We start from the raw sequence: 25,185 nt of genomic DNA on the forward strand, positions 1-25,185 counted from the left end.
TGGCGGTGGGTGGTGATGATTAGCTGCCTTCCCTCTAGTCTTACATTGCTAAATTAGGGACGGCTAGCGCAGATAGCCCTCGAGTAGCTTTGTGCGAAATTCAAAACAATTTAAACACAATGGAAGTTTTCAACTTAAAAAGTGTTTTACCGAACACATTGATTAAACAACCAGGTCAGAGATCTATAGAGTACAAGTAAAGTCACTATTCAGTTTTGATTAATTGAATAGTTGAATCTACTGTCACTTTTACAACAGAGTCACGTGTATCGGAATTCGGGTTTTTATCATTGTAAGTCGAGATGCATACTACCGTGCCATTGAGGGTCATAACCCTAGACTCTTCGATTCTTAGGTGTACAACCTAATGATCAAGTTATACTCAGACATGTTACAAAACATTTGCTCGCACTAATTGCACTTCACATGTAGTGTTACCTCCAAGTGTTATTCTTTGTTTTTCTTGTGTCCAACGCTTATTACTATCACAGTATGAAGTGATTAAAAAACAATGTCAGAGTGAACCATGTACTTAAGAGTACACTCTGCGATTCAAAATTCAGAGAAGTGAAATAACAGAACTACAAACAAGAAAAAGGAACAAGCAGATAGAAACACACGGACAAATTTAAATATTCGGAAAATTAAATTTCGGGCACTTATTTATGCCCTGCCATCTGTTGGCGACGATCTTAAATGATAATGATTTAAAACATTACCTTTGCCATCTGTTGGCAGTGATGTTAACTACAACGCCTTGGTCATTAATTTACGTTGTCATCCATCATTTGATGTTAGAAAACATGCAGATTCAAGAAGTCTTGATAGAAATGAAATAAAAACCCTATAACTCTAGCACTTTCAAAAGATGGACCTTTTGAGGAACAAAATGGGATTGGTGATGTAATCGAACGAGTGATATGTATAGATGGAATTTAATGGCACTATGAAAGTGATCCGGTTTTCCAGGAAATATTTATTTTTCTGTATACTTTTGTAAGCGTCTCATTTCCGGTACAATCTAGTCGATGGCGAAAGTGTATGTAAAAAAATGTATTAGAGATAATTTAATTTAGAAATGCCTAAATATATGTACATTTAAAACTATACTCAGTTATTTGAGTAAAATGAAGGTGACGCCTAGAGACTGATTGAGAAGATATACTAATTAATTTATAAAAACAGATATTAAAAATTATCTTAAACAAATAGTAAGTTTCAAAAAATTCAGCTTTCAGATTACATTAAAAAATAAGCAAAGAATAAAACTGTTTTTCTGACAGAGATGAAACCATGTAACATGGCTTGTTTTACATGTTTTCTGTACTTTGTTTCATCTGAGCATATTTTTTATCCCAAAAACATGACTATAAGTATTTAGCCATTATTAAATTAAAAACTTTCTAACACCCTTTCACATACACTCTCTCCATCGGCTACATCGTACCGGAAATGAGACGCTTACAGAGTCTACAATGTATGTAGAGTAACAATCATTTCCTGGAAAATCGGATTACCTTCATTGTGTCACTAAACTCCCTCAATATATTTTGCTTGTTTTTGTTATTTGAATTTCGCCCAAAGCTACTCGAGGACTATCTGCGCTAGCCGTCCCTAATTTAGCAGTGTAAGACTAGAGGGAAGGGAGCTAGTCATCACCACCCACCACCAACTCTCGGGCTACTCTTTAGCAACTAATAGTGGGATTGACAGGTCATATTATAACGCCCCCATGGCTGCAAGAGCAAGCATGCTTGGTGTGACGGGAATTCGAACCCGTCACCCTCGGATTACGAGTCGAGTGCGTTAACCACCTGGCCATGCCAGGCCCCCTCCGTATATATATCATTAATTCGATTACATCACAACTCCCATTTTGTCTCAGAAGACGACAGGACCATCTTTCGAACGGGTTTTATTTCAGTTACATTGTCATCGAAATCTCAAAATTTTAAATCAAGTTTTAAAATATTTGAATTTTACTACAAAATATTTGAAAAAATTAATATTCACTTCAAGTGAACGTAAGAAGATTATAAGAAAGAGAAAAATATAAATTACATTTTTATACCTTAAACTTCAACAAGCAAGGAAGTCTGCTCAGCATGACTTTTAATTAAAAATATTCCATCAGTCTGTGACGTTTGATATGCATTGTTAAAATGTATGAAACTCAAACGTTTTATAACGTATCGTACATTGATACCTTATGTGAATATAAACAGCAAACGACTCTGGTGTGTTTTTGTAAATCACCTAGTCAGTTTCAATTTATAGTGAGTTTTTTTACGTATTAAATTTCTAGTTACACCTATGACGTTTGTAATTGCATTTTCAGACTTAGGGCTAACTTAGATTGTTTAAGCTGGCAGACTTTAATGAGATATTATTGTTATTATGCGTAAAAAAATATCATATATACGTAGAGTACTTAAGCAATATTTAATTAAAATTATTCACGCTCATATTTGTAATATAGTATGATTCTTGATTAATGGCAGTTTGTCTTACAGGATTATTTTATTAATTAATAAATTCTTTTTTATTTGTTTTGTTTTCTTTTTTCATCTATATGATAAACTCATTATAAAATGTTCTTAATAAGTATAATGTAAAATCAGACTTCTTTAAGCCTAAAAATACGAACAATTGTTAAAAAGACAATTTTGAGTATGGTGCAACAGTAGCTTTAAAATTAAATGAACGCTAATATATTACTAAATGCGTCTAAAATATTTTAATAACACTCTCCAAATGAATATTAATATTTTCTTCTATATAACGTCGAATTCTAGAGGCCGCCACATACACTCACAGTCTCACTTCATTTCTCTTCTGTGACGTTTAGGTGTAGAAAAAGAGACGCGCATTTGATTGGCTTAAAGGAACAGTTCCCTGCACTCGTGCGCTTTACTATGTGCTGCAGAATCGTATAGCTGATTCTATCTGATTCTATGGACCTTTCTCATGTTTAATTTTTTTCAGTCATAATAGATTAATATATATACAAATGTAAATCAAGTAAACATAATCATATCAAACAAAGTATGGTTAAAACAGTTCCAACTAATAAAACACCCTGTCAGGATAAAGAAAAGCAAAAATAAAGACATTTAATATATTCATACATTATAAATAATATATATATATATTGTTACGTATTATAATTTTATTTCGGATGAGTCTACGATTTATTATATTTTTTTTATATTAACGTATTACTATTATAAACAACGGTAAATTTGAATTTGAGCTTAGTAGTTAACATAAATGTAACACATATTAACATTTAGTTATTTGCCAACAAGATTAATACACACAATTTCCTTATTTTTAACACAAATATATTCAATATACAACCATATAAATAACACAATTTACAATAACGGTTATCACAAATAGTTATTACAAATGATGGTTTACATACAAGAACTTTACAAACGTACAAACACGTATTCTCGAGACGGCTGGTATTGGAATTAAAACAACGTTTCGATCTTTTTCGGTCATCTACAGGTTAACAAAGAGAGTTTACAACCGACCGCAGCTGGACCCTCGTAAACATGTACGGGATTGTAGGGGGCGTTGCAATATATGTTAGTTTATTTAATAGGCCTTATCATGGTTGTGTATTTGTGCTATTTTTAGGTCACTATGTAATGTGCCAGTGCGCATGCGCGAAACGGACTGGAAAAACCGGGCAAGCATTCCCAGTAACAACACCAGCAGAGCTACAAGGAATTTATCTATCTCTGCGTCTTTCTCGGCTGCTACACAATCTCTCACCCTATTCAATTGAAAGTAATTTAGAAATAAAAGGCAGTCGAGTCGTGCTTTAGATAGCAATTAATTTGATGTCATACAATATTGAACAATAAATATACATTAGTTTATCGACGTTCACCTTTTTAATTCTTACTCAGTGTGGCGGGTTGTACACGATGGGAAAAAAGATTTTCAGCTGAGTATTGAACGTCCTGGAACATCCTCTTCCAACAGTTGCATTCTCAAAAACTGCTTTGCGTGTGTCATCCCGCCAGCTAAACAGTCGGTTTGTTTGCTCGTACATTCTGGATCCACGTGCGCTCGCTATGAATAGCACCCACATCATTGCGCTGTGACATCAGCAGACCCCTAACGGTGATAATGCCTATTAGTATAGGTACAAAGGTGTTTCTTTATATTTGTTTAATTTTGTTTGGAGTTGTTGTATAAGTAGGGCTTCTCTGATTTTGTTTGTTTATGTATTCTATCCTATTTCGTATCTGGGTGTTTTCTATGTCGATGTTGTTTATTTGATTTGCAGTGTTAAAAAATGTGTGAAGCTGTTATATATTATATTATATTATATTATATTATATTATATTATATTATATTATATTATATTATATTATATTATATTATATTATATTATATACATTTTTTTGTTTTTCAATTTGGTTTTCATCTTTCGCCTTGTTTCTCCAATATGCAACAACTTCTACACCAGATTAAAAAAACACACTCGACTCGTAATCTGAGGGTCACGGGTTCGAATCCCTGTCACACCAAACTTGCTCACCCTTTCAGCCATGAGGGCGTTATAACTGATAATCAATCCCAAAATTCGTTGGTAAAAGAGTAGCCCAAGAGTTGGCGGTGGGTGGTGATGACTAGCTGTCTTTCCTCTAGTATTACACTGCTAAATTAGGGACTGCTAGCGCAGACAGTCCTCGAGCGGCTTGGCACGAAATTCAAAACAAACCAATCAAAAACACGCACAAAAAAAAACCTTCACATGTTTATGAACACTGCAGATCACATAAACATAATCAATTAGATTAAAAGGTAGACGAAATGAATTGTTTCAGGTTTTTTTTTTTGTTATCAAACACGTATCAGACACCTTTAGGTAACTTCTGAAACTCCTTTCGTTCATGGCTTTATTTGAGTGACTTCTCCCAAGTAATTATAGCTGAAACATTTGTACTTCTAGATTATTGGAGCTACTAGAATATTTTTACTATTAGATTATTTGAGTTATTAGATTATTTGTACTACTAAAATATTTGTACCAGCAGGGACTATTTTAATACCCCGCAATGGCACAGCAGAATGTCTGCGGACTCTCATCACTAACAACTGGGTTTCAATACCCATGATGGGCAGCGCCCAGATATCCCATTGTATATCCTTGCGCTTCATTCTAAACAAACAAACGAAAAGTTTAATTACACTAGTTAAGTTTTTGTACAATTAGAACATAGATATAAAAATCTAGCATCTCTCTTCTTAGCCGATTATTTTGGGCAGAATGTGTGATCCGTAAATTGGAACAGTAGTATGAATGGTATAGAGCTGTTTGGGCTAATTTTTTTCAAATTTATGTGGAATGTTTTTTAAACTGAAAATCTATATTCAAACTAATTTTCTTCTAAGATAGATGTAGAACGTGCGGCGAGTTCGGAACTCTTCTCAAGTCATTGAAAAGTCCATGAACATGCTTCTTTGCAAAAGAAAAATGTGAAAACTATCTGCAGGTCATGAGTAACTGACACATAGTAGAAAATAGAATAAATAACTTAGTGAGTCAATGAAGACGATATTAAGTTTTGAAAATTATTATCACTCTTATATATTGCTCAGAAAACCGTAAATAATTCGAGAAACTGACAATTTTGAAACGTTTATCAGTCACTTAATACAGCATTGGGTACTATCTTCCTTTAATATAGTACGAATGTTCGTTAACTATGAACAATGTATGCTATAACATAATATGTTACGACTCGTTTATCATAAAACTCAATTAATTAATCATTGACTCTAATCTATATCAACTGTAATCCTCAAATTAGAACATTTACTACTACTTGTTAGCATTTTTTACCATTTTTCTCATGATGGTATAAATGCACAGTTAAGTTATATTGACTCTGATGTATTGATATATTTAAAATAAATAAGTTGAAGTGTATTCTATTCAATATGTTCAGTTTTATCTACTTTTCTTACTTTATAGGAATATAAACAGCATTTTGGTAACTTTATACAATATGAAAGTTTCAAAACCCTCCGTTATGTGAGAAAATATGAACAATATTTATGTGTATCTGCAGTCTCCCAGGAAGCTTAAAATATTTATTACACAGTCTATAATTTTTGGGGTTATTTCTTATTCAAGTTTTATAGCGGAAAATTTTTTTTTATAATTAAGAACATGGATAACTTAACAGACGGAACCGTCTACTCTCTAAGAATAACACCTCTGTTCGATCGAACTGCTATTTTACCTTTTAATACACTTTTTAAGAAGATAAAGGTGTGTCTACGTTATCAGTTTCTAAAGCTCTCTTTATTGCAAAGACGTAATCACATCAAACATAGTTTATACTGATGGAAAGAAAGTAAGGGGAAAGATTAGATTTATCTCATATCTTTCAATCTAATATGTCCTTATTTTTGGAATCTATAGTTCGTTTTAGAGTAGCCATGACAATAATGATGGCTGCTCAGAATGAAAATGGATTTGCTTTAACAAAATGGTTTATAAAAATCGCTTGCACAATGGTTATATTTTACCATCAAGCTGAAGCTTTAATATGATGAAATGGAGAAAGAATAATCGTAAAAAAGTAAAGAATTAGGACTTTACATTTAGATGAGCGGATTAATCTAACAGATGAATCCAATTAAATAAGTTAAAAACCGGATTAAAACGTTTAAAAATGTTAAATCAAGACTTATGCTTAAAAACATATATCGATAGCGGTCTAAGAATATCAATTAATAAACAAACCATCGCAAATACACGACAATTGTTTTGACTGTTTTCAGCTTATAATATAGTCTTGCGTAGAAACAAATCCATTATCATACTATATTGGAACACTTGCTTATATGATACTGGAAAAACCTTTTTATTACGCGATGTGCATCCCCAATATTGTGAAATGTTTATTCTGTGTCAATGTAGACTTCCAGTTGAGGTCACGACTTTCCCGTTTCGCTGTCGTTTCCTGTCAAGAAGAACTTTATTTTTCTCCATTCTCATGGTGCAGATATGTTGTCATGAATAAATCACACGCAGATTAATGTACTACCGTATTTTTGTCGGGTTTCAGCTTGAAACCTTGTAATAGACGTGGTCCTTTTTCTTCGCCTTATAGAAGTTATAAATCTTTATCTTTGTCGGGCTTCAACTTATAACACATTCTTGCATTAGATGCAGATCCTAATTCATGGGGTCAAGCTTAAAGTAGTCATGTAATACAAACATATCCCTTGGAAATAATTTTCATCAGACTTAAACATAACACAGTCTCTCTTGAGGTTCAGATCTTCATCGGATTTCAGATTATAACCCAATCTTGTTTTGGGTACAAACCCCTATTTTTATCACCTTTGAACTTATAACACAGTCTTGTATCAGGTATGGACACCTTAATTCGTCGCATTCAAGCACATAAGTTATTGTAGTACATAATAGTCCCTTGAAAGTAATTTTGATTGGAAATTAAGCTTCCAACAAAATCTTACTTTTTGTTGTTCAGCTTATAACAAAATACTGTACTAGGGTTTCATTTGTTTGTTGAATTTCGTCCATAAATTTTGAAGCAATAGACTAAACAGACTCAACACTATCAATGTGGTGTGGAACAGTTTTTACTAACGGTTACACTATGAAATAAAATTTTTACTTTTTCTTGTTCCTGGGCAGAAAGTGTTATTTACCAAGTGCTTATGCCTATTGTAAATAGAAAAGACCTATTTTTCTCTTCAAACTTTGCTTTTGTGACCTGGGAGCGTATAACAAAAACATGATGGGAGACTATATTTGGGGGCTCATACGTGAAAGTGATTTACATTACAGTCGCAAATCTCGAAAAACCACTCACTTCTAAACATTTTTGTTTAACTTTACTATAAATACATGTAAATCTTGATTCATGTGTTGTTTTATTCAGACCTTATGTAAGTGAAAATGTGCAAATTTGTCCGTTTTTACATAGAAAATAGAATAATTTCTAAATTTCATTATCCAGGTCACAAAAGAAAAGTTTGAAGGATATAATGGATATTTTCTGTACTTTTACAACATAAACAATTAGTAAATAACACATACTATCCAGGAACACAAATTTGTGTTATACTTGTTCTCGCAGTATTGGTTGTCGAAATTACATCGGCTCCATGGCTGACGTGATTGGATTTCGCGACCCATAGATTTTGAGTCACAATCCTAGTGACCAGGCAACGTAAAAATTGGATTATTTAACAAAACATAGCTTTTTTGTTTCTTTTAGGGAAATCGAGCCACTAATTTTAACTTTGTAAGATCGTAAAATTACCGCTTGCTTCCATACTTCTCAAGGTCAACTTCTAACACATAATAGCTGAAGTTAAGGTAGGAGGGAAAATATATAAAACGTTTCAGATAAACCTGTGTCATTTGATAGGCAGATTTAGAGATAGGAAAGTAGACTTTAGACAATTTGTTGATGTGTACCCTATATAAATGTGTTCGTACGTTCCACATTGCACGTACAGTAAAATGCTGAGAGTAAAATTATTGGAATTGAAAACCTCAAATTTTAACGAAACAGTAATAAGTTTTTAAAGATGTGTTTGACTTAGGTGTATTTTTACTGTGTGAAAGTAAGAAGTTTTTAAAGATGTGTTTGATTTAGGCGTATTTTTACTGTGTGAAAGTAAGAAGTTTTTAAAGATGTGTTTGACTTAGGTGTATTTTTACTGTGTGAAAGTAAGAAGTTTTTAAAGATGTGTTTGACTTAGGTGTATTTTTACTGTGTGAAAGTAAGAAGTTTTTAAAGATGTGTTTGATTTAGGCGTATTTTTACTGTGTGAAAGTAAGAAGTTTTTTAAAGATGTGTTTGATTTAGGCGTATTTTTACTGTGTGAAAGTAAGAAGTTTTTAAAGATGTGTTTGATTTAGGCGTATTTTTACTGTGTGAAAGTAAGAAGTTTTTAATGATGTGTTTGACTTAGGTGTATTTTTACTGTGTGAAAGTAAGAAGTTTTTAAAGATGTGTTTGACTTAGGTGTATTTTTAAAGATGTGTTTGACTGTGTGAAAGTAAGAATTTTTGAAAGTAAGAAGTTTTTAAAGATGTGTTTGACTTAGGTGTATTTTTACTGTGTGAAAGTAAAAAGTTTTTTAAAGATGTGTTTGATTTAGGCGTATTTTTACTGTGTGAAAGTAAGAAGTTTTTAAAGATGTGTTTGACTTAGGTGTATTTTTACTGTGTGAAAGTAAGAAGTTTTTAAAGATGTGTTTGACTTAGGTGTATTTTTATTGTGTGAAAGTAAAAAAATTGTTTAGTTATGTCTTTTGGTTCAGGAATATAACCATGCACTACTCATCATAAAACATCGTAATAAATGTTGGACTATTTATTTTCGCGCATACCGTACGTAACACCATACAAACTTTTGAAGTTCAAACACTCATATTCCTCCGTGTATTAACAGCTTTATCTTAAGTTTAATCAAAAAACTGAATTAGTTCAAAATTTGTTTAAAGGGTAGACATACCAACAAAATATTAAAACCGACACGAATAACTCTAATCACAATCTCTCTTTGACAGTCACGTTTGATTATATTTGTTATGATGTAATGTAAAAATTATAAACAGAGAAATCTGTTCTTATTGGAATTTATTCGATTTTCTATTTAGGAATTGTTCCAAGTAGACTTTCGCCACCTACCCAAATAGCTCAGCGTTACTTTAGAAGGTTTATAATGCTAAAAACCGCGTTATATTCCAGTGATGCGTACAACATCTATGATTTTTTCTACTTCTAGACGAATTGTAGAGCGAAATAAAAACAAACGTCAAAATACGGCAAGAGAGAAAGAAGATGGAAAGACGAATATATAATATACTTAAAAAAAATTTTACTGTGAAATCAAATATCAATAGAAAAGACGAAGGGAAGCGGTTGTAATTCGCTCCACTTCAGTTTTATCAAAATGAATAGACAGTTTATGTAACTAACCAGTTGAGAAACGTTAGGCTTAGCAGTGCGGCCGTTAAACCTTATTAATTTATAGTGACGAGTTTATTGTTGTAATGAAAACAAATAGTCGTATAAGAAAGCGTACTTTTAGTAACTTATAAACCAAATTACATTACATTAATGTTTATTATTAATTGCAGAAGTACATTTTAACGGATTTACTGTTACACATTTATTACAATACCTACTATTATTTCTCTATAGTTTTTGCCTGTGACGTGTATTGTTGACTACGCATTGCCCAAGTTCCGTCTCTTCTCGAAATTTGAAGAGAATGTTTGACAGTAGCAATGAACAACGCTTGTTTACGAAAACGTGCTGAAACATTCTTGAAAATCCTAATCTCGCGTTATTTCTTTAAAAGTAACGCGCAAAGACAAGAAGTTTTGGACGTTATTATGTCTCCAAGGAGACATGAAATATACCCTCGCCGGAAGAAGTTAACTTACACGGGTGTGAGGCTAGCCAAGGAAGATGTCGTTAGGGTGGGGGGTGGGGGGGAACAACCGAACTAACTAACCTAAGTAAAGTTTGTTTGTTTGTTCTTGAATTTCGCACAAAGCTACTCGAGGGCTATCTGTGCTAGCCGTCCCTAATTTTGCAGTGTAAAACAAGAGGGAAGGCAGCTAGTCATCACCGCCCACCGCCAACTCTTGGGCTACTCTTTTACCAACGAATAGTGGGATTGACCGCCACGTTATAACGCCCCCACGGCTGAAAGGGAGAGCATGTTTGGTGCGACCTGGATTCGAACCCGCGACCCTCGAATTACGAGTCCAACGCCTTAATGCATTTGGCCATGCCGGGCCCTCCAGTTTTTATTTTTGAATAACTTTGATCTTAGGTCAATATTTTGAATTTTTCATAGCTATTCAAACAAAGGCATTTCAGAAGATTTCACTTCGTTGATTTCAAACAGTGAGAAATTATAACCATCCAAATATGCCTTGAAAGAAACATTTCTTTATGTTTTATAACATATGATTGCTTTAGCATCATATAAGTTAGGGAACTACCTTCTTACCTCATTTTGGCATCCACGAAAATTGTTTATTCATAATTAGTTCTCATTTGCTTTTCATCATTGTTCTAAATAATGCGCGTGACGCTCGGCCTTCCTGATTCATGCCAAGACCATTTAAATGAAAATTTTAGTTACCTCTGTGCAACATTTGTTACAAATTAGATAGAAGTCTTTTTATATTTTCTTTCAGGTAAAAAGTCCAGAAAAAAACCAAAGTGTATTTTTTCAATATATAAAATTGGACATGGTTCATTTTTGTTTTAATTAGAAATTCACTGTTTGATGAGAAAAGTTAATTTTGAAACTTTTTGTTTTATCTCATCTTAATCAGTAAAGACAGTATTCAAAGTTAAAGTGGCCGTCTTATCTCTCCTTTCCCTAAAAAATAGTTTTTAACTTATGGTCGCTTTCAATTTACGTATAATGTTAAATGGATACATAAACACGAACGTATTAAACTAAAATTCTGTAATTTAAGAAGAAACCTGTTCATTTTTCCTGTTTAACACTATTAACATTTTTCCCATTCAATATTTCAAGGATGTTCTGAGCCTCTAATTAACTATTAAGATATAAAGAACACATTAATTTTACAAATTCTGGAACTCTTATTCAAAAATTTTATTAAATCGTAAAATATGAAAATCGAAGCACGAAGAGGACCAGTAATTGCAAGATTTAGTGTTGTGAGTTTCATTTCAATCTCTGATGTTTCAACCTTAGGTGTTTTCATTGTAAAATTTAATGTTGATGATTGAGTTTAGTTTCAACTTCTGGTTTTAGTTTGTTTTTTTTTCACATTGCGTCATTCAACTGTGACGTGTGAATTTCATTTTACCTTCCCGGTTTTTATTTCGTGAGCGAAATAAATGTAGTAGGGACTTGACTTCAATTTCTTTCATAGGACTGACATCTCTTTACGATCTTACTTAGATTTTCTATCACTGGGTCTATAGTTATGTTGTCTAAGCTGAGTCTGTTGTTCTGTAGGATTTAGCTTAAATTTCTTTTACTGGGTTTGTAGTTCTGTACGAGATGACAAGTAAATCTCAATCGAATAAAAAACACTTAGGTGTGAAAAATTGCGACCAAAAATGACCCCGTTTTTTTGTTGAACTTGGGGCATACTTGTGGGCAAAACAAAATACGCGACCTACCTAACTAATGAATGGATATTTGCTGCAACATATTTATCAATGTTTTAAATGTCTGACCGTCAATTTTGATTTCATTCATTTAACTGACATTCGCAATATCTTTTTAGCTGCACTTCTTTACATCTGAGAGTTTTTTTTAATTATATATCATGAATGTTTTGTCAACACACATCAACAACTACAGCAAAGTGAGAAAGTTACAGTCGATAGTAACCAACATTAGCTTTAGGATCGCAACCCTATTATTTGAAACAGACTTTTACTTTATAGAACCAACCAGGTTATTTAAAATATGAGATGGTAGTTATTACTCTTTAAAACAGTGCAAGTAGCTTCCTTTATAGTAACGCTATAAAATCTAGATTAACAGTTTCTTGTCATCTACTCCATGCAATCGGTACAGCTGTATCAATCTTCTTTATTTACGACAATTGCTTAAGCTAATATCGCGTAACGCCAAACACTCTTTAATTAGGATAATTTCATAAAGTTTGATAAATTTATGCTGAAAAGTTGGCAATGAATAATCAATAATAACCGTCCACTCGTATGATTCTTTTGGAAGTTTGAGATAGAAACTGCTAATCTAGTTTTCTTGGCCTAACGTATGCATTTGTACGTCCTTTTATCTTATAATTTTACTGCACTAAATCAACCGTTTGTATTCCGAATGACAAAAACTAAAAACGGTTCATTTTTACTCCTAGATGAAGATGTAGCAGAAATGTTAGACCGATAGCTCACGTGACGTTTTACGTAGTCTTGCACACATATTTTCATCACATGTGAGCGGGTTTTCTTAAAGAATCTTGCACAGGTGACTCTGATTTACTTCAAACGATGATCTTAATTATAGGTTGTAGATATCCATCAGTGTACCAAGTTTAACAAAAAAACTTAAAGGTTAAATATATTTTTCTACCAAGTAAAGTTTCTTTAATTTTGATGCGAATAAGAAAAAATAGTAAGAAATTGGAGATGTTATATCTCAGTGTTTCTTACTGAATCGTCTTAAATTTTGCTATCGATGTGAATGTCCAGAAGGTCACATCTGTACGCTGTGTCCTGCAGGTTGTTTTGGCCGCACGAAAAATTGGCACGTGTCTTGATAAAATAGTTGTGAGACAAACAAGAGGACACGATGTTTCGGCGAGTTTGTTATCTGCTTTCGGACTGGAAGTCATCAAAGACAAATAGTTAGGAAAGTCTAAATTGTGAAAGACACTCGTTACTAAGAATGATCGGATAACGACCATAGCTATAAAGATATAATATATATAAATATATATATATGCATAAAAATATAATAATGACGCACTTTTTGTGATTTTAAAACATGGGTCATGAAATATACACAAGACTTAAGGATTATAGTTTATTTCAGTTGAAGAAATTAGAAACGAAATATTATAATTTCAGGTATAATGGTAAAACATGTATTAATAATAGACTGCATATATTTTATTGGTTTTACCTAACTGTTTCCACCTATCACGGCCTGGCATGGCCAAGCGCGTAAGGCGTGCGACTCGTAATCTGAGGGTCGCGGGTTCGAGCCCGCGTCGCGCTAAACATGCTCGCCCTCCCAGCCGTGGGGTGTATAATGTGACGGTCAATCCCACTATTCGTTGGTAAAAGAGTAGCCCAAGAGTTGGCGGTGGGTGGTGATGACTAGCTGCCTTCCCTCTAGTCTTACACTGCTAAATTAGGGACGGCTAGCACAGATAGCCCTCGAGTAGCTTTGTGCGAAATTCCAAAAACAAACAATCCACCTATCACAAATGAACGTGCTTAGCTAACATGCTTCAGGAATATTTTCTCATCATTACTGATATACTTGTGGTCTAAACGTGTTTGATTTTAGAGTGTAGATCAAACTCGTGTTCGGTTTCTATGAGAAAGCGATTAAAATGGATGTAAATAAAGTGTGTTTTTTTTATTATAAAGCAGCTTATTTTACAGCCTTTATAAATGAGACACATAACTTTACTTCCTTCTTATGTGAAAGAATTGTCACTTTCTGAAGAGCAACAGATTTCATCACTACTATTCTGTGCCATCTGACACATATGTATCGTCAAGATGCAGGTTGGATAGCTAAACAAACCTTGTTTTACTTTGTGGAATGCTTGGCCATCGCTTGTGATAAATCATATAGCAAAAACGACGAACACAATAAAAATAAACAGACGAACAGAACAAAAGAAGACGAAATACTCTTCGAATGTTGATTGCATGTTACTTACTTATTCATAGAATGAACTTACGTTACTAATACTTGATTGAAATGTAAGTTTGCAGAGGCAATTATTACTTTTTGTTTTAGTCCATGTTGATAATTTATTACTTAATAAAACTGAGACGAAGTGATTGACGCTTCATACGCGTTAAAAAATAAGATACAGAAAATAAAAAACAGCCGTTGTGTCCATTGTTTGTTTGTTTTTTGAATTTCGCACAAAGCTACACGAGGGCTATCTGCGTTATCCGTCCCTAATTTAGCAGTGTAAGACTAGAGGGAAGGCAGCTAGAAGAAAGAAAGAGGTAACTGACCGATAGCTAACCACATGTTTGAAGACAGTTGTGTAACTGAATGTAGGAATGTAGAGGGCGTGCTTAGATGTTGGCTACATTTATTAATATAGGTATACAAAACTCCCAAATACTAAATAAAGAAATAAACATAAACAAACGCAAAATTAAAGAAGCCTTACTTATACAACAACTCAAGCCCAAAATAAACCAATACAAAGGAACACCTTTATACCTATATTAATAAATATACCCAACATCTAAGCACGCCCTCTACATTCCTACACTCAGTTACACAACCCCCTTCAAATAGAGGGAAAGTTTACGTAAGTGCAACGCTAAAATATGGGGTTCACTTCTTCAAGATTGGTTAATTTTTAGCAAAGTCACACTAAGGTATCTGCTGTGTTAACCACGGATAATCGAACTCCTGATTTTAAAGTTGTAAGTCCGTAAACGTATCGCTTTTCCACCAAGGGGCAGTTTCTCCCAAGGAGGACCGAGTGCAGATAGTCTAATGTGTAGCTTTGCGCTAAAATAAGTCTGAGCAACAAACAAAGAAGATAGAATTAAAATATTTTCAAAGTTTCTTTGAACAGAAAAACAATAACAACAAACAAACTCACATTTCGTAAGGGTAACCAGACTTATAAAGTGACATAAATATATATATATATATATATGCACTCACACGTGCATGCCATATTAGATTATATTAGCTGTTCATGAACGTATAAAGGTACAGTGTTCTTTTTCCTACTTTATTCATCACACTAGGATGTTTCTCACCGTGGGGGTATTCCCATGGTATTAATAAATACCTTTAGCAGGAGCATGGTAATAGACATGTTCTGTTAGCAAAGAGGATCGGATTATGTCACATATGACGTTCTGAAAGCGAAACGCATTTTCCCTTTGCGCAAGAAGCAAGCTATTTGGACACACTTAACAACCCATTCATAATTTCTTAGGAAGTTCTTTCTGGAGATGAAACTTGCTGTCAGAGTAGGGATATTCTAAAATATGTATAATATTTACCAAAGTTTAGAGCAAGCAACGCTAACGTACATGCAAGAAACAATATTAAAGTCGTTGTTACATTTTCTCTACGTTTATCAAGTAAAAAAAGAAGAAAATAAAGATATACCAGGAAGATAGAAATAGGCCTAACATTTTATCTGTTTCTGCGCATGCGCCTGAAATTGAAAAAGGATCTTAACTGGATTAATGCTCCAAAAAGCACGTTAAAGGATGATAAATTATTGAGTGGAAGGATAATCATAATATTTTGTTGTTGTTGTTTTCGGAGAAAAATGCGGATATTACGACATTCGCGAAATATTTGAAGTTTAATGTGTATTTTAATTTTATATTTAGCCTAAATTAGTACTAACACGAAATTTTAATCAGTGTTAGTAACTAAAGTTCATTAAGTAATTAATTGGTTGGGGAGTTAATTAGAGTTTTTTTTTTTTTTTAATGAGACCGTGATTTTTTAAAGTCATGCCAATGTATCATACGTATATTTAATAATAAAAATAGTTTAATAAATTGTAATTCGATGTAACTGGTGTTTCACGTTGGACGACAGCTTCAGTGTGTAGTGGAAAATATGTACTTTTTAGTACATTAATTTTAATAATGGTTTGTATCTGACTAAATTGTATTCGAGACGGAAACGTAGTTGATAAGGTTAAATTTAAGGAATAAAAGTATTTATTTCTCACGGGTACTTAAAGATTTGATGTAATATACGTCAGAAAATTACAAGTATAATGTTATCATACATATATGTGTAATCTTGTCAGATAAATACATTGAAAAAACATTTAAGGTACGATAAGACATTAAAATTATAGAACGTATATTAAAGGCATTGAAAACATGGTAAAGGTGTTGAGAAAATATTAAAAACTTCGAAAACAATATTAAAATACATTGAAGACTTTTTTTTTTTGTTTTTGAATTTCGCGCAAAGCTTCGTGAGGATTATTTGCGCTATTAGACTAGAGACTAGGCGGTTAGTCATTACCACCCACTGCCAACCATTGGGCTACTCTTTTACCAACGAATAGTGGGATTGACCGTTACATTATTTCCTCCCTACGGCGAGCGTGTTTGGTGTGACGGGTATTCGAACCCGCGACCCTCAGATTAGAAGCCGAGTGCCTTAACCACCTGGCCGTACCGGACCTATATAGACATCGAAGACAATGAATACATATTTAGCGGTACTGAAGAATTATTTTAGAACGAAAACAATTTATAAATTAAAGAAATAAATAGTTATTATTCATTCAAATCATTGTCGGTAAGAAGTTGAAAAAGAAAAAAATATAGATTTCTCAGTAACCAAAGGTTACACAGAGTTATTTGCACTAGCCCTCCCTAATTTAGCAGTGTAAGACAAGAGAGATGGCAGCTAGTCATCACAGCTAACTCTTGGGCTACTCTTTTACCAACGAATAGTGGAATTGACCATTACTTTATAACGTACTCACTTCTGAAATGGCGAGCATGTTATAATGCGACATGGATTCGAACCCGCGCCCTCAGAGTACGGGTCGAGTGCCTTAACCACCTGTCCATGCCAGACTAAACCTTATATGTACCTAAACTAACTTAACCCCTTGTGTTAATTGTTCCAACTAAGTTTAAAGTGTTTTTCAGTAAAATTATCTTAGTCAAACACTTGTTAAAATGTATTTAATTCGTCTATAATGTTAGAATGCTTTGAAGTGTTCACTAGAAAGATCGGCCGAATGTGAATTTGTGCAAGTTGGTATGTTTCTCACTGAAGATATTTCTATACTAATTGGATTACCTGTCGCCTGGGCGGAAGTTACGTAATTTCATGATTAATGAAAGGTTATCTTAAGATATATAATTGTAAAAAAAAAAATAAAAAAAATCTGGATCTAACATACTTTCGTGCCAAATTTCTATCAAAAATCCATCAATAGGGGGCGACGTAGTGGTAAAAAACACCTATCAAACTCACAAAATGCAAGACTGAAAATTTGTACCTACCGTCGCATGGGCCTAATGAACCTCCATATCAATTTTTACGAAGATCCCTCCACAATTAGTTACAAGAACATACAACGAACAACATGATAGATAAGGCATTATCAGCCTGAAAAACACTTTGCGGGATACATAAATGGGCATGTTAGAGCCTTCAATACTCATGTATTACAATCCAAAGTTTGTATTCTTGACTATATAGGTGCATTGCATCGTTTCTTTGTTTGTTTAAGGTTTTAAAACTATATATGTTTCGAAATTATATGCACAGTTGAAGCCTTTTGTGTATCGAGTTTGAAAGTTAAGTATTGATTTGTCATTTCTGGTGTTGAATGAATTATATGATTTGTGTCTAAGTGAATACGTGTCAAACAGAAAAAAAAAATCTATTAAGCTTCTACTCAGGAAATACCACTCAAAGAAATTCCATTAGATATAATTAAGGTCTTAAAAGAGAATGAAACCTGAGTTATTTGTTTTCTTGAAGCAACATCACGTGTGGTTAACTGCTGTGTCCACTACTGGCATCTAACCTCAGATTCTGCCCGTTTTAAGTACACTTACCGTGAGCAATGGGAGGTAAAACATGAATGAAAAACACTGAATGTGAAAAATTTATGATTAGTGATTTTAAATTCCTTTGAAAAGAAATATCATATTCGTTGTCTTCGTACTAATCTTATGAACTTTATCTTCAACGGACATATTTCGAAACCACTCTGAGGCTATAATTTATCTACTCTCGTTAGAAGAGCTTTTGCAAAACATTGGTACTTCTTAAAGAAAATCATTCCGTTAAACTGTTAATTCCAAGACGAACGTGAATTGTTTTAATTGATTTCCATTTTTCATTAATTAGATCGCAGATTGGAATTATTGGAACAAGTAATCAACATAAGGTTACTTCTATTACAACTGTTAATGGTAATTAATTTTAATGTATAGGATTTGTTTGTTTGTTTTGAATTTTGCGTAAAGCTACACGAGAACTATCTGCGCTAGCCGTCCCTAATTTAGCAGTGTAAGGTTGAAGGGAAGGCAGATAGTCATCATCAAACACCGCCAACACTTGGGCTACCTTTTTACCAACGAATAGTGGGATTGGCCATTACGTTACTTCCCCCCTACGACTGAAAGGGCGAGCACATTTGGTATGACGGGGATTCGAGCCTGCGACCCTCTGATAACGAGTCGAGCGCCCTAACCACCTGGCCATGTCGGGCCACGATGATGAAGAATCTACCTTTTGGAGTGGGTTCGATTCCCCTCGGTGGGCTCAGCAAATAGCCCGATGTGGCTTTGCTATAAGAAAAATACACACAAACACACCTACCTTTTAGAAAATTAAAAAAGACGACATAAGCTAATCGAAACGTTGTAGGTTAATTATAAAGCTTTCTTCATTAATTAATATTTGAAATCGTCGGTACTTGGTGAAGTTCCATAATTACAAGTGAAACCATTGATAAAGGATGTATTTGTGAATCGTTCAATTGCCTCGTTTTATTCATTACCCTTTGAAGTCGTCTCCAAACGTTTAATTATATTCACTTTTACTGTAAGAACTAATTATATTTAATATTGGTGTAAACACAAATAGTTATTAGTTACTTTGACAGAAACCAACAAGTTACCGCTAATTTCTATATATTTTAATGCATGAAATTAGAAGTAAGATATTCAAGGCATTCTGAAAAATACTTTTGTGTGTTTTCTTGCAGCAAAGTCACGTAAGGTTATTTGCTGAGTCCACCGAGTGGAATCAACCCCCTGATTGTAGCATTGTAAATCCGTAGACTTACCTATGTACCAGCGGGCGGACTTGTTTGTTTGTATGGAATTAAGTACAAAGCTACACAATGGGCTATCGGTGCTCTGCCCTCCACGGGTATCATAACCCGGTTGCTATTGGTGACAGTCCGCAGATTTATCGCTATGCCACTGGGGGTCTGGGAAATGTTTCACTAAAAACTTTGCTAGGTACTTGCAAAAATCTGCTGAAAGATTTGCTTTTGTTTGTTTGTTTTGAATTTCGCGAAAAGCTGTTCGAGGGCTATCTGCGCTAGCCGTCTCTAATTTAGCAGTGTAAGACTAGAGGAAAGGCAGCTAGTCATCACCACCCACCGCTAACTCTTGGGCTACTCTTTTACCAACGAATAGTAAGATTGACTGTCACATTATAATGACCCCACGGCTGAAAGGGCGAGCATGTTCGGTGCGACTGGGATTCGAACCCACGATCCTCGGATTACGAGTCGAACGCCTTAATACGTTTGACTATGCTGCTGAAAGAAGAAAGAGAACTTGACATATTCTAAGTGAAAAAGTCAAAGTTCTCACTTTTGGTGTAGATATACATATACATACATTTTTTTTGTAACCAATAGATGTAACATAAACACCTACTCGTCAGCCCTGAAATTAACTGTTTTTGTTTTGTTTAATGTGCTATGTTTTACTTGCATATAGCTATAGCATTTCGATGTTTTATTGTCATGTTGGGAGAGTTGTATGTTATGATACCATATAGATAGAGAAATAGTATTTTATTTTATCGTTACTAAGCGAGAGGTGTGTTTACACAAATTCCAAGGTTTTATTTTTTACGCAAATCTATTGGTATGAATGTTCTAGTGTAATCTAGCTAGATGAATAATTCTATTCACAGTTAATTGTGGGAATAATTTCGTATTTTATCGTAACTTGTTTGTTTGTTTTTGAATTTCGCACAAAGCGACTCGAAGGCTATCTGTGCTAGCCATCCCTAATTTTGTAGTGTAAGACTAGAGGAAAGGCAGCTTCCCTAGTCATCAACACCCACCGCCAACTCTTGGGCTACTCTTTTACCAACGAATAGTGGGATTGACCGTCATATTATAACGCTCCCACGGCTGAAAGAGCGAGCATGTTTGGCGCGACGGGGATGCGAACCCGCGACCCTCAGAGTCGCACGCCTTAACGAGCTTGGCCATGCCGGACCATTTTATCGTAACCCAGCAAGAATTATATTTCTATGGTTTAGTGTCATTAAGCGAGAGGTATATTTGGATGTTCTAATGAAATTTAGCTATAGGAATAATTCTATGTTTTATAGCCTTATAGCTATAGAAATAATTCCACATTTTATTTCCATCAAAGGGGCGTTGTATTTCTGTGTTTTAGTGTGGTCTCGTAAGAGAGAGGTATGTTATAACGCCATCTAGTTTGAGGAATAATTCTTTATTTTATCATTACAAAGCGAGAGGTGTGTTTACAGAAATTACTAGGTTTTATTTTTACCCCAACCTGATTGTTTTATGTGAATTTGTTATCACGTGACTCCCACTGTTACCAATTGATGTACGAGTAAATAAAGACAGATAATTACATGCCAAAACAAAAGTTACTGATTTACCAGGATAAAAGAAAGCCGAAGGTTTAAGAGCACAGACCTCACGTGCATGAGAAAAGAAGAGAAGGAACTGTTTCCCACTATCTAATTTTATGTCCGACCAGAGACATGGCCATAAATCCGTCTAATTCGCTTGTGTCGAAGGTATGGAACCCCGTTATAGCGCAAATCCTCAGGCTTTCGCGAATTAATATCTTCTACGAAGTTAACGGCATTAATTTCGTGTCCAATCTTAACTAGAATGACGTATAAACCTGGTACAGGATTTCGAAGGATAAGGGCTAGCTATCCTATTGTATCTTGCTTCTTCAACTTGGCAAGAGTTTTGCTGTAAGACAGTTTTCAAGCAAGGAGAGAAGTTGATAGAAGGTAAAGAAAAAAAATGTGACTTGGTATGACGTTGTGAACACGTGGAAGGGCTGAAAAGGACATCTTGTAGTTACTTGTGTTTTTTTTCTATTTCTTCTGTTCTGTCAAACGTTATTAGAGACTATTAGGGTTAAATGTTTTTTGGAAAAAAAATTGAATCAGTTGATTATGAGAGATGGGGTCGTTGGATAAGACACTCATGTGCAAGTAAATAGTTTTCAAATTGTTTTCATTGAAAGCAAGAAGAACATATCAGCAACTCATACGTCAATAATACATATACAGACACCGATGATTAAATGTTGTTCGAATTTTGATAGTTTTGTTTACACTTAACTTACTGATTCAACGTTATTTTATTACAAGGAATATTATTCTTCAGAACAGGTACGACTTTCGATCACTAAAATCTTTTTTTAATGGTAAAAGCTAAAACTTATTATTAAAAAATGTTTAAATATGCGTATCTCCATTTCGCATAGCCTCTTCTTTATTAAGATATCCAATTTCGTCTCGCTTTTTATCCATGAAAAATATATAGAGTATATCTATTCTATAAAAATGTATACAGTATATCTATTCTCTATTATTGTCTCAGTACTTTGACTATACCTCGTCTTAGTCTCCGTCGCACCAAACATGCTAGCCCTTTCAGCCGTGGGGCGTTATAATGTGACGGTCAATCCCACTATTTGATGATAAAAGAGTAACCCAAGAGTTGGCAGTAGGTAGTGATGACTAGTTGCCTTCCCTTACACTATTAAATGCAGGATGGCTAGCGCAGATAGCCCTCGTGAAGCTTTGCGCGAAATTCCAAAACAAAAAAACAACAACCTAGTCTTGATAATCCAGTTAGAACGAATATGAGATTATGGCTTTTCAGGTGTATTCGTATCAAAAACATTTATATGGTCTTATTGTCATTATCATATCCTTAGAATCTATACATGATTTATTGTCTAGTCAGTTTCTTTATAATATTTATACTTTATTGTTCAGAAGACAATCTGATAATTCTTATATTGTTTTGTATATAATAATTTGTTGGTGTTTATTTTTTATGTAGATATATCCTGTATATCCTATTTTACAGATAAACCATATATGACGTTTCTTCAATATGTCTTCGTGATATCTTTTTAGTTTGACTGTGGTCCACATTATGTTGTGTTGATCTGATAATGACAGTATAATATGGGTTTTGTATCTAAAGAAGTCTTGATATCGCATGACTATTTCATACACAAAATACCTATGCTGATAATAACTCAGATATTATAATATCACGAGTATTTCATCCACACAAAATTCCTGTTATAATATCATTTGCTATATTTTAAGAGCACGAGTATTTCTTCTTGTACAGCAGTTAAACACAGGTTTTAAAACATTAACTGTGACATAAAAAGCAGGTAACACGCGGTACCTTTGGTTCACACACCATTCATTATATATAACAGGAATTCTTCGGTTTTAACATTTTATGCGCTATTTTTTGTCATTATTTGACAAAAATGCAATGGAATATACGTATGAGTAATTATGACTTTTTAAAGAAATTGTCTCTACTAGTGATCAACATTATTTTTACAGTGAAGTTTCACATGTGGTTAGTGCACTCGACTCGTAATATAAGGGTCACGGGTTCGAATCCCCATCACACCCAACATCCTCGCTTTTTCAGTCGTGGGGGCATTATAATGTGACAGTCAATCCCACTATTCGTTGGTAAAAGAGTAGCCCAAGAGTTGGCGGTGAGTGGTGATGACTAGCTGTCTTCCCTCTCGTCATACACTGCTAAATTAGGGACGGCTAACGCAGATAGCTCTCGTGTAACTTTACGCGAAATTCCTCAACCAACAAACATTATGGAAATCGTTATATTTGAATCCAGTTTACAGGTTTAACTGTTTCGTTACGAGTGTTTACTTTTATTATGAAATTTACCAAGACTCTAGTTCTTGTGACTTCATCATTGGCCTGTCGTTTCTTAAGATACTTTTATCACAAGAAAACAACAATACTGGCTTGTTTGTTTTTTCCTATCAGGTTAAATCCTACCCTTATGATCAGGGCAGTGCACTGTTTTATAAAAATATGAGATCCGGAGAGTATGGTTCCCGTTACATGGAAATGGATTTCACTCACATACATTCTTACTTTCACTTCTCCAGGAATTGTGAAATGACTCAGATATTCATTTTTCCAGGATAATTCGAATTATTTCCTTTTCCAGATCTTTAGAATGTTTCCAAAATTTGAAGAACAATGAAAAGTAACTTTACCTCGTAGTTGGAAACTGTTGTTCTCCGTAGAATAAACTGACAAAAATGTTCACATTCTAAACTATGGCATAAGTAGTTTCGGTTGTCATACTTACATTAAATTACTGAAAACTATATCTTTTCAGCTTTTGCCTATTAGTTTGTTTTGTTTGCTTGTTTTTGAATTTCGCACAAAGCTACTCGAGGGCTATCTGTGCTAGCCGTCCCTAATTTAGCAGTGTAAGACTAGAGGGAAGGCAGCTAGTCATGACCACCCACAGCCAACTCTTGAGCTACTCTTTTACCAACGAATAGTGGGATTGACCGTAACATTATAACGCCCCCACGGCTGAAAGGGCGAGCATGTTTGATGCGACGGGGATTCGAACCCGAGACCCTCGGATTACGGCTCAAACGCCTTAACCCACCAGGCCACCTACTAGTTACAAACTGTTATTATGCCTAATATAAATAAAATACATTTGTGTATTCATAGCCTTCACCCACTAGTTACACACTGTTGCCACGTCTTCATGATGTTAGAAGGACACGTAGGTCCAAGAAGTGTCAATAGAAATGAACAAAAGCCTTTGAACCAGCTTTCGAAAGGTGGACCTTTCTTCTTTGAGGACAAATTTGGAATTAAGTTTAAAAAGCGCTCGGATTGTAGAGTTTTTATTCATTTCTGCAGTAAACTAACGAAATCAACTGAAGCATTTTGACATATATATACCTAGCTTCACCTGCATCAAAACAATGCTGAACGTAATGAAGGATCACATATTAGTGAAATAACTATTCACTTAAAACACACTCTGTAGGGCTACCGGTGAAGTACAATCTAGTGCTTAGTACGTAACTGCATGACAGTATGTTTTTATATAACATTTTAAAACGAAGTTTTGCTTCTTTTTTGCTTACACGTTTTCACATTTTTTCAGCCATTACACTATTTGCTGCCTAAATACTTTGTGAGTACATTTTAAGCTGTTGCGCTTTTCGCTGCCAAAATACTGCGTGAATACATTTTTCAGCCATTACACCATTTGTTGCCTGAATACTGTGTGAGTTAAGGAGATTGAAAGCCTTCATAAGGCACAGCCTCATCGTAAAAACAGGGTAAAACAGTTCTGATGGTTCGGGTCATTTTCTACGGCAGGAACAAAGCTGTCTTAAGAAGTTTACATCGGAGATTAGACCTTGGATCCCATAAAAAAATTATAATTATTATAATGTGAGCTACGTTTCATGGGAGACGTTACTGAGCCAACAACGGTTGGAAGATGAACTTTAAAGTTTATAAAGAGTTTAAAGAACATTCCACGTAATCAAAATAGATTTTCAGTGTATCGAGAGTCCTAAATACACATAATAAAGGATTTTCAGTCTACTATATTATG

The 25,185-nt window shown here is 34.2% G+C and overlaps 1 protein-coding gene and 1 long non-coding RNA gene across 3 annotated transcripts in view; one reads left to right on the top strand and one right to left on the bottom strand.

Annotated features, from left to right (window-relative positions):
- LOC143244137 (dipeptidyl peptidase 4-like) overlaps positions 1-25,185 on the bottom strand; it is a 334,696-nt gene that overhangs the window by 205,145 nt on the left and 104,366 nt on the right. The window lies entirely within an intron of this gene.
- Positions 3,782-5,956, top strand: LOC143244111 (uncharacterized). The gene is made up of 2 exons (XR_013024904.1): positions 3,782-4,162; positions 5,419-5,956. It is a non-coding gene; the product is annotated as an uncharacterized LOC143244111 (long non-coding RNA).

Source organism: Tachypleus tridentatus, chromosome 1 (assembly GCF_004210375.1).
Source record: "Tachypleus tridentatus isolate NWPU-2018 chromosome 1, ASM421037v1, whole genome shotgun sequence".
NCBI lineage: Eukaryota > Metazoa > Arthropoda > Merostomata > Xiphosura > Limulidae > Tachypleus > Tachypleus tridentatus.